Below are 10,027 nucleotides of genomic sequence, written 5' to 3'. Positions count from 1 at the left end.
AGGGGGGGGAAGGGAGGGGAACCTTGGGTGCTTGCGGCCCGCGCGCGCGCAGCCCTCGGGCTTCACCGCCGGCCTTTCCCGCGCGCGCCGGGCGCAGAACGGTTCTGAGATCGGGGGAGGTCGGGGGGCGCGCGAGCGCGCGCAGGGAACGCGGGGGCGCGCCTGCGGGGCGGGGATGGGCGGGGGGCGGTGCGTGGGTCCCAGTCGGCGATCGGGGGGCGGGCGCGGCGCTGCCTACCTCTGATGCCAAAAGGCGGCGCAGCGGTCGCGGAGCACAGCGGAGGTGGCGGCGGCGAGAGTATGGTGCGCGCGTTTTTGATCACAGTGCGGATTCGGCGCGCTGGTGGCCCGCCGCGAGTGAGGGCTTTTGTGGTGCGGATCACGCGGCCGGCGGGTGAGTGGGCAGAGCCGGGTGTGCGGGCCGCTGCGGCCCTGGTGTTAAAGCTAGTGAGGAGCCGTCGCAGAGCGCAGCAGCCGCATCCTAGAAGAGCAGGTAAGAAAGGCCTCGAAAAGTCCCGGGCGCAGGCGGCCCTTGGAAGATTCTGTTTGGTATGATTTAATATAGATAAACCATCTTCCGGACCAGGATAGGAGGAGGAGGTTTCTAGGGGTTTCTCTCCCGTCTTTCCCCATTCGGGTTACAGTTACTTAGAGGTGCGGTGGTGCTCCCAATATATTGAGCCCAGAGCCCCCTTCGCACACCTCCTCATTGCCGTGAAACTTCGGGGCGCACCGGGAGATTCGAAACTCACCCCAGAAGTCGGTCAGTCGTGAATTTCCTGGGTGGGAGTCAGTAAACACACACACCCCCTCCACATACCACACACACACACATACACACACACACACACACACACACACACACACACACACACACACAGTGAAGGTGTGTTTCTAGGGCACTTTATTTCGCCCTGGAGGAAAGTATTACTAACGGTCTTAGTTTTATGGGGGTCACCTGTTTTCGCTCCTGCCAGGTCGACCCTCTCTCCTTACAGTAGGTGGAGGATGTTCCAGGGTGGGGGCTCGCACATGGTGTAAGTTCAAGAAATAGTAAACACCGATCGAAGGAGCAAGCACTTGCTTTTGTGGTCAGTGGAGAGTTGGGCTTTGGTGGTAAGGTGGAGATCTCATTTTTGGAGCCCTAACTGATTCAAACTGCTCGGGATGGTGCTTAGCAAAATGTTTAGCAAAAAATAGACCTACAGTGGTGAGTCTGAGAAATCACAACCGATCATATTTTAATCATCTCAGGCCACAATTAACACTTTAAAAAAATGAGGCCTACTTACTGAAAAACAAAATCCTAGGTAGTTTTGTCCTCAGATCAGACAAATCTTTACTCGGTGTAATTTCCTATAACCAGAATAATTGAAAATACATATTGCTACAATATGCAGAATCCTAGTTAGAATTTGGGTATAAATCTAAAACCAATTTAACGAGGCTTCATTTTTGTGACCTTACTTGGGGCATCCATTTTCCCGGGAATACATGTTTTGAAAAAGTAAAGGCCAGGGAAAGAGGAATTATTTTTTTATTGTAACTTTTATAGGCCTTTGTCACGTAAGTGTAAAACAATTAAAACTACGGGTGTTTAGTTCAGTGCCTCAATTTACAAAAATTTACAAGCAGGGGCGCCTGGCTGGCTCAGTCGGTAGAGCGGGCAACTCTTGATCTTCGGGTTGTAAGTTGGAGCCCCACGTTTGTGTCGAGATTACTTAAAAATAAAATCTTTTTCAAAATTTACAATTTATAGGGTAAATACACATTTTCTCTTTCATATTATTATGAAAGTTCAGTGTTTTAAAACAATTAGTAAGAGCTTGTAAAAGATTTCATGTTATGTTGCTGTACTTAACTTCGGTTCATTTTAAAACATTAATAAGACCCTGTTTATTTGTTTGTTTGTTTTGTGGTGCTTTATTCTGACCAGCAAACGTTTCGCCACCATATGTTTTTGAATATCAGAGTTGTTACTATTACTCTCTACTTTAAGCTATTTTACTTAAACTATTAGGTTGCTTCTTGCATCTATAATAACAAAGTAGAAAATTTTAATCTACGTAAATCTCATAAGTATGTGTTTTCTATTTCAGGAATACACAATGTAATAGTGTATTAAATACAGTATTCCTTTTATATTTTTATGAAATATTAAAAATATAAAAATAATAGATTCATTGAAGGTAGCCATTTATTTCTTGTTACTTAAGTATAAAAAAATTTTCAAGAATAATATGTAAAGTTATTTTAAAATGTATTGACTATTTGAAAAGCCCAATTTTTAGTAAATATCTGGTCCAATTTTTATCTTATTTTATTGTATTTTTTTAAAGATCTTATTTATTTATATGGCAGAGAGAGAGACAGCGAGGGAGGGAAAGCAAGCAGGAGAGGGGGAAGCAGACTTCCCGCTGAGCAGAGAGCCCTATGCGGGCTGGATCCCAGGACCCTGGGATCAGGACCTGAGCCCAAGGCAGATGCTTAATGACTGAGCCACCCAGGTGCCCCTGGCCCAATTTTTAGTAAATATCTGAAGACAGGACACACAACTTAGGTAGAATAGAATGTGTCTTAAAAAGTTGTGCAATTGTCCAACTTTGTGAAATTATACAGATATATGTGACATATGGAAGTATTAATTATAAATGATGTTCGATTATATATTTCACATAAATATATATTATGCCTATGGTTATAGTGACTTAAGAATATATATGGATGGTAATTATGTTGGGATTCACTCAATTTCTTAAGAACCACAATGCTAAAAAATTATTTGTGTGAATTACTTAATACTAATACAAACATATAAGGTGTAATAACTTTTTATTTTTAAGGTTTCTGCAACTATGTTCATTATGACTTTTTATTTTTTATATGACTGGAAAATGTATATAATAAAATTCCATATTACTAGTTTTTTATTCACACATGCCTGATGAGTTACATTAATTGATTTGTTACTTCTACCTTGGTGTGTTTACAAAACAGTTGTATTTTTATGAGATGAAGTATTCATTTGTTTACTCCTATTTGGGAACCCTTAGGGTTTTTTATCACCTTTAACAGCATAGCGTTCTCTCAAGGTCAGCACTGTACAGTCAGCATAAGCCATTATTCCCAATGTGTGCCTGATCCCCAGCTTGTATTCTGTCCTAAAGAAACAATGACACTTTCAGTAACCAAAACTTAATATTCATTTACTTCTTTGGGGACTCTTGAATTTTAAAAAGTCCATTGTCATCCTAAGGTAGGGAGGACATAACCTTGTCTATGTCCGTAATATTTTATAGGTCTCTTTAATTACATGTTAGTTCATCACTAGTAACTACCATGGTAAAGTTAAGCGAAACCATTTTTCCAACATGTGAATGACTCCTATGTAAAGTGATCCAAGTCATCTCAAAAATACTTTCTTAAAGGAAGGCTGAATATTTGACCCAGTATTTTTATTCTTTTTAATTTTTCATCCTTTTTGAGAAGCATAACAATCTCACTTGCCCCTCCATACTAGAACACCTTAGGCCAGAGAATCCTTCTGTCTGCTGCAAAATCTAACTTGAGAAAAAAATTTTGTGGTGCTTTATTTCTGCAGTTTAAATTATGTAAACAACGGATATTCTTTCACTTTCTAAGTAAACAATTATAGTCTTGAATAGCTTTTTTAAAAAGCTACAGATCTCAAAATTTTCCTTCTCACATAATGATCACTAATATGGTATCTGTTTATTGACTAATGAGGCTAATGCACTTTTTAAACACCCCACTGGCAAGGACATTTTTATTGTAGGTATGAAGAACTTTTAAAATATCCATACAGTTTTGGAAGCACCGGGCTGGCTCAGTCCGTAGAGCACATGAGTCTTGATCTTGGGGTCTTGAGTTCAAGACCCACATAGGGCATAGAGTTTACTTTAAAAATATTTTTTTAATCAGAAAAAAAATTCATACATCTTATGCAATTATTCTCTGGGTAGGCATCATCCAGCAAAAGAGAGGTTATGACAAAGATCGATAGATAAATAGTAGCTAGAAATTGAAAATTGCCTTGAATTCTAGCAATAAGATGTTAAATTGTGGCACAAAAGTATACTCTGCTATAATGGTCTGGAATATTCTGGACTCTGGAATATTATAGACAATCATTTTTGAAGAATATTTAATAGAATGTGAAATGATTACATTATAAAGGTAGGTGATTTTTTCAAAATTCAAAACAGTGAACAATTCTTATTTTTGCTTTCCCTCTTTTCCTCTCTCTGGACACACACACACACACACACCCTATTTATGTACCAAAATATCTATAGTGCTTTTCTTAGGATGGGGGGACTGGGATTGGTCATCTTTAATTTCTTCATTATACTTTCGAATTTTCCAAAGTGTCATGACCATCGCCAGTAAAAAAAATACAGCTCATTTTCGAAGCCTGAAATGACCATACGTTAGGGATGAACTAGAGCCTGCTTAGCGTTAGATTGGGGGAGGCAGTGAGGAAACTGAGTTGTGCAAGTATCATACATAAGAAGGTTCTTGTAAAGTCTGGAGGAAGCACGAGAGAGAGTTGTGATTTCAGACTAACGCACGCCAGTGCCTATTCACAACCTACTTCGTTTTTACCTAGACGGTAAATGCACAGCTGTGCCTGGGTGTTAGGCCTCCTATCACATAACTTGCCCCCTTCTAGGAATCCTCTCAGGAGCCCTCTCCGGACCACTTCAAGCTGGAGCTCACCGCCTCCCAGAGCCGGGCGGGGGATGCAACGGGCCTCCCCAGCACCCCAGAAAGAGCCCGCCAATAGGAAGCGAGACTCAAAGGGGCTCGGACCTCGCCTCCCCCACTTCCCGGCTGCAACCAGCCTCCTGGACCCTAGCTCCCCACCGTCTCAATTCCTAGAGACGATGCGGATCCCGGAAATTTAATTAGCAGCTGGGGTAGAACCCTCTAGCAAGAGTTGAGAGGCATGGCCCCCTGATCGCCACACTCCACGAATGCACCTGTTTTGCTTTTAGCCGCGCCTGGGCCTCGCCCCACACCCCAACTATTTCCTCAAGTAAGATTTAATCAAAGTAACAGACTAGGGGGTCACACGTAGAGCGAGAATGGGGCTTCGCTAGATGGAGGAGGAAGTGGGGGCAGGCAGAGTCCGAGGTGGCCTCGTGGATTCAGGAGAGGTGCAAGGTAGGACAGAGGACGTCTCTTGGTCACCTCCCCAGCCTGGAACTGGCTAATCCCTATCTCCGGAGGAGAGGATCAGGGAATAGATGAGGTTCACTCCCAGACACCATGCGGAAGCGCCCCAGAAGTCAGCAGCCAATCCCTTCCGCGCCAGGTGGCGACCAGAGAGTATGGAAAAGGCCTCCTCCTCTTTGTTCCTCTGTCCGCGGTACAAGACAGTAAAGAAAATGACCCATAGTATTTTTCCAGTGATGAAGAATTTGCCTCAAATTCTTCTCTCAACTGTTTTCTTCTCATACTGCAGCTTTCCTTGTGTTTGAGAACTTTCCCTCCGTTTAAAAAAAAAAAAAAAAGTAAGTATTAAAACAAGACCAACTTCTATGACAGTAAGCCAACCAGTGGAGAAAACCTGGGGAATAAATAAAGGATTTGTTCAGTAGGGGAAAGAAGGCCTCTCTTTAAGGCTGTCCTCCATCTTAGAAAATGCCCGCCAACTGGGACCTGCAGAGCTTCACCATATCCTAATACATGCTATTTCAATGGGTAGTCAGCAAAAACACGTACATTGACAATGGTTGAACTTACTAAGTGTCAGTAGCATTTATTTTTTAGAGAAAGGAAAATTGAAGAAAATCTCTGCTTGTCAGGCAGTTATTTATTTCATAAGCCCTAGAATGATTGCTGCAATTGGGCAGACCTACATAATCAGAAAGAAGTAATAAAAGGGGAAAAAACTAAAACCATCAAGCACAAGACTTAAAATTCCAATGCCTTAGAGGTCCTTCAAAAAATAAGTTGATTTTTATTTTTTATGTTGTAAGTCACATAATGACTCTGTTCATGAAAATATAAAAATTTTATCACAAATGACTTTAATTCTTCTTCAACAAGATCTCGGTTTTTCCCTTCACCTAAAAAGAAAAGAAAAAAAAAGTCAGAATTTATTTGAATGGTTTCAAAGCCAGTAGGAAGAAAGGTTTTGTAGAGATTCAGAACTATATGAACAAAGATATGTAATCTCTTAAACAAACTGAAACTAATAAAATTGTGCAATCAGAATGGTGTAAATAAATATGCCTTTACTTTCTTAATTTAAGCATGAGATTAGTGAGAAGTCTAACTAAGGCAAGGGTTATCGGCAGCATCATTACCTGAACTGCTGTTAAAAATATACATTTCTGGGGCTCACTCCCAGAACATCTAATTCAGCATATTTGCTCTGAGTCCCAAGAATCGACATTTTAAAAAGCACTTGAAGGGGATTCTGTTACAGGTGGCCTTTCTGCAACATCCTTTGGCAAATATGGACAGTGTGGCTCTTGAAACCTTATTTTTGCTTATTTATTTTTAAATCAAGGCCCTGGCTTTTAGGTAAGATTTAAATTTAGAATCAGCCAGTCACACTTTGGGTCCCAGGAAGAACTGAGAGTCTCAGTAATCAATGAAGGAGCTGTTTTACTAAATAAAGGAGACTCTTTATTATTATGTGATCCTTCATCTGAATTGGAAGATTATCTCTAAGATGCCAGGTTTTTACTACCAGAATGTATTTTGAGGGGAAGGATGTAACAGGATATACTTGCATGTTAAAGCTTGCAGCACCAGACAGAAAATTTCCACATAAGACATTTATGATATTTTATCTTCTTGAAACACTATACATACTTACCCCTGCTTACATAGAAAGAGTAGTTCTAGATAGATGGATAGATAGATAGATAGATATAGATAATAAGGGATTTCTTTCAGTTCATTTTATTATCCAAACAGAAACCAGCCTGGTAAACACGACAATCTAAAATTATGTAAGAGAGGAAAAACAAAACAAAGAAATGTTCCACAGGTTTAAATTAAATGTATTGATCAAGGCAAAATTGCAGTAAAATGTAGCCATCACAGAATAAAGCACTTGAGGACAAAAATTGTGGGTCTCTGTATCTCTGTAAAAGCACAATGACCAGATAGGAAATATATACAACTAATGTAAGCTAAAAAAAAATAATTAGCCATTATAAGAAAAACTAAAATATTTTGCCTTCTTAATTATAATTTTTCTGCCTTTAAAGTACAATGTGCCTAATGTTATATCTGCTTTGCTGGTATATTAGGAAAGCTTATGCTTTGTTTTCTTTTCTTTTTTTTTTTTTTTTTTTTTGAGTGCCACCATTTTCTTGCTCTGACTCTCCGAGGCTGCCAGATCATCTGACTCAGCAACTGTACAACTCTTTCACCCAATTTAAAGAAACAGCAGCTATCCAAAGAACAATGACTCCCCCCAGTTGCAAATCTGTCTCACCTGTAGAACAAATAGTACATTTTAACTTTGAAATAATTGTTAAATGTCCATAGGACATGGGATACTTTCAATTTTACTCCATTCAGTTTACATGCTGAATAATTGAAGTCGAATATATTTTATGTGACATGATTTTTAAAAGAAGCTTATTGAAACTTTCTTCCAAAAGCCTATGGTCAAGTTTGCTTTCTCTATTCCTTCAAAATAATTATAAGGAGCTTAACAGTAATAGAGCACATCAACTCACATCATCTCATTCAGTTGTCACATTATTCTTCTGTTTTAGAGATTTTATTTTCTCATTTTATAAACTGGAGACTGGGGTTCAGATAAGTTGTTGTATGGTCTGCCAAAAGTCATTCACCAGTAACTCATGTACAACTGAACTGGGTGTGCTTCTTGCCCCAAATGTCTGCACTTAACCACTTACCGCTTTATAATTTCCATATGTGTATATATATATATATATGGAAATATATATATAAATATATATTTATATGCATATATATGTATGTATAAGTATAAGTTATTTATTCCCACTTTGACTTAAGAGCAATAAATGGGAAATCTATGCACAAGCATAGGAATCACTTAAATCATGAAGTAGAAAAGTCACTTTCTTGAAATACATGATCTGGGATTAGATTGTTTCCTTTACTTACTAGTTGGGTAGCATTAGGACTAAGTACTTAAAATACTCAGTGTTTGCATTTTCTCATCTGTAAACCGGAGACAGTAGCCTATAGTATTCATCTAATAAAACCTAGGGATATAATAGTATATGTAAAGATGCATTAGGAACTTTCAGTTGGCATACATTTGTCAGTTGTTGTTAAAGTGCCAAATGAAGCTATGCCCTTGAAAGCACATTAGTTTACTTTTACAGTAAGTGCCTACTTAATTTTACTTTAATTATTCAGATTAGCTGGAAATTCCTGAACTCCACTTTAAAGAATGTACATATCATAATAAAAATATTTTTATCAGTTCAAATCCCTGCCACATTCCAAGGTGTCATGTGAAATCAGTGTAAATTTGCCTACTTTTTAAAACCCATGCCTGTTCAGGAGCCCTATATCATGGCCTTTACAGTATGACTCTGAACTATAGTATTCATAATCATTAAATAGATATTAAACAATATTCATGAACCTCTGTTTTCTAAGATGAGAAATCAAATTAGTTTTAGAAAGCTGAAAAAAAGGTTATTGACCTGCCTTCAGTTATCAAAAAACTCAATATAATAATAATTTCTGGAGGGGTCACTGGGGTAGTAGACTTTTAATTCCCCAGAAGGTTGTCACCAGTCTGAACATCGGAATCAATAGTTTTGGCACAGAATTTTGTTTAAAAAAATTTTTTTTAATATAAAGAACTCTGTGTGTGTGTGTGTGTGTGTTTGTGAGAGAGAGAGAGAGAGAATGCAAAGAAAGAGGAGTAGAAACATTAAAGTCATCCTCAAAACCTTCAGAATCTCTGTCTTGGAAGGTGGCGTGAAATTATTTACATTCAGGAGGATATCAAAAAATGAAACATATTATGTAAACTTCCTTAAGGTAAAATTGACTTAGGTGTATAAAATTGGTGCAGAGTAAACGTAAAATGTATTCTGTTATCATTGCCTTTTTAAAAATGAAGTATGGAAGTTATCATCTTAACCATGGGAGAGAAAAATATAAAGCTGTACTTTCAACCCAGAAACTCAAAGGCAAACATGAGTGGAGATGTTACAGCTGTAAGTAAAAGGTGCTGACATGAACAGGAAGCATTTCCTGATTTATTCAGAGTTGATACATATCATTATGAAGTTGATTCCTTCCAGAGGAGTTTAATCCCATATTAGGTGAAGAATGTCACTTGAAGAAGAGCCATCCAAAACCAGAATTATTTCTTATAATCTTTTATAATATCAGGTGACACTTTGGCTTCAGAAGTCCAGGAAAAGCAAAAAAAAAAATTTTTTTTGAACATAACAGTAGGATATAGAGCCCCAAGAAGGCAGACTACTCTTAAAGAGGGCAACTAGTTCTCCATTTGAAGAAGAAAGCTTCAACTTAAATGATTCCCCCCGAAATTAGAATATCCTAAGTCACTGTTATATCCAATCAACCATGAACAGTCAACTCCCACCCCCAAGAGTGAAAACTTAATACGATATTATTTCTCTGTGAGTTTCAATAGTTTCTTTGCATTCTAATAGCACATACATACATCAGCAGCATAAACAAAAATAGGATAGTATATGGGGGCGCCTGGGGGGCTCTGTGGGTAAAGCGTCTGCCTTCGGCTCAGGTCATAATCCCAGGGTCCTGGAATCGAGCCCCACATTGGGTTCCCTTCTCAGCAGGGAGCCTGCTTTTCCCTGTCCCTCTGCTGTTCCCCCTGCTTGTGCTCTCTCTCTCACCCTCTCTCTGTCAAATAAATAAATAAAATCTTGAAAAAAAAAAAGAATAGTATATGTGTTCATGCTTAGCAATTGAGAGGGCAACTTGTGTTTGAAAAGAGAAAATCTATCCCACCAGTAGGAAAAAGAGGGAGGTTGGGAAT

General features: G+C 38.9%; 1 protein-coding gene across 3 annotated transcripts in view; it reads left to right on the top strand.

Moving 5' to 3' along the window:
* Window positions 1–227: 227 nt before the first annotated feature.
* LOC103666989 (cyclin-dependent kinase inhibitor 2A-like) overlaps window positions 228–10,027 on the top strand; it is a 26,980-nt gene continuing 17,180 nt past the window's right edge. The window contains exon 1 of one of the 3 annotated variants that reach the window (XR_005835189.1): window positions 228–493. The gene's annotated coding sequence lies outside the window, so the exon portion shown is untranslated. The remainder of the gene's footprint in view (window positions 494–10,027) is intronic. The other 2 variants (XM_040631478.1, XM_040631477.1) reach the window with 2 other exon arrangements.

The sequence above is a fragment of the Ursus maritimus genome, unplaced genomic scaffold, assembly GCF_017311325.1.
Source record: "Ursus maritimus isolate PB19 unplaced genomic scaffold, ASM1731132v1 scaffold_17, whole genome shotgun sequence".
In the NCBI taxonomy this organism is placed as follows: Eukaryota; Metazoa; Chordata; class Mammalia; order Carnivora; family Ursidae; genus Ursus; species Ursus maritimus.
The sequence above is the reverse complement of the archived record's forward strand: the minus strand, read 5'-3'. Positions and strand labels throughout refer to the sequence as shown.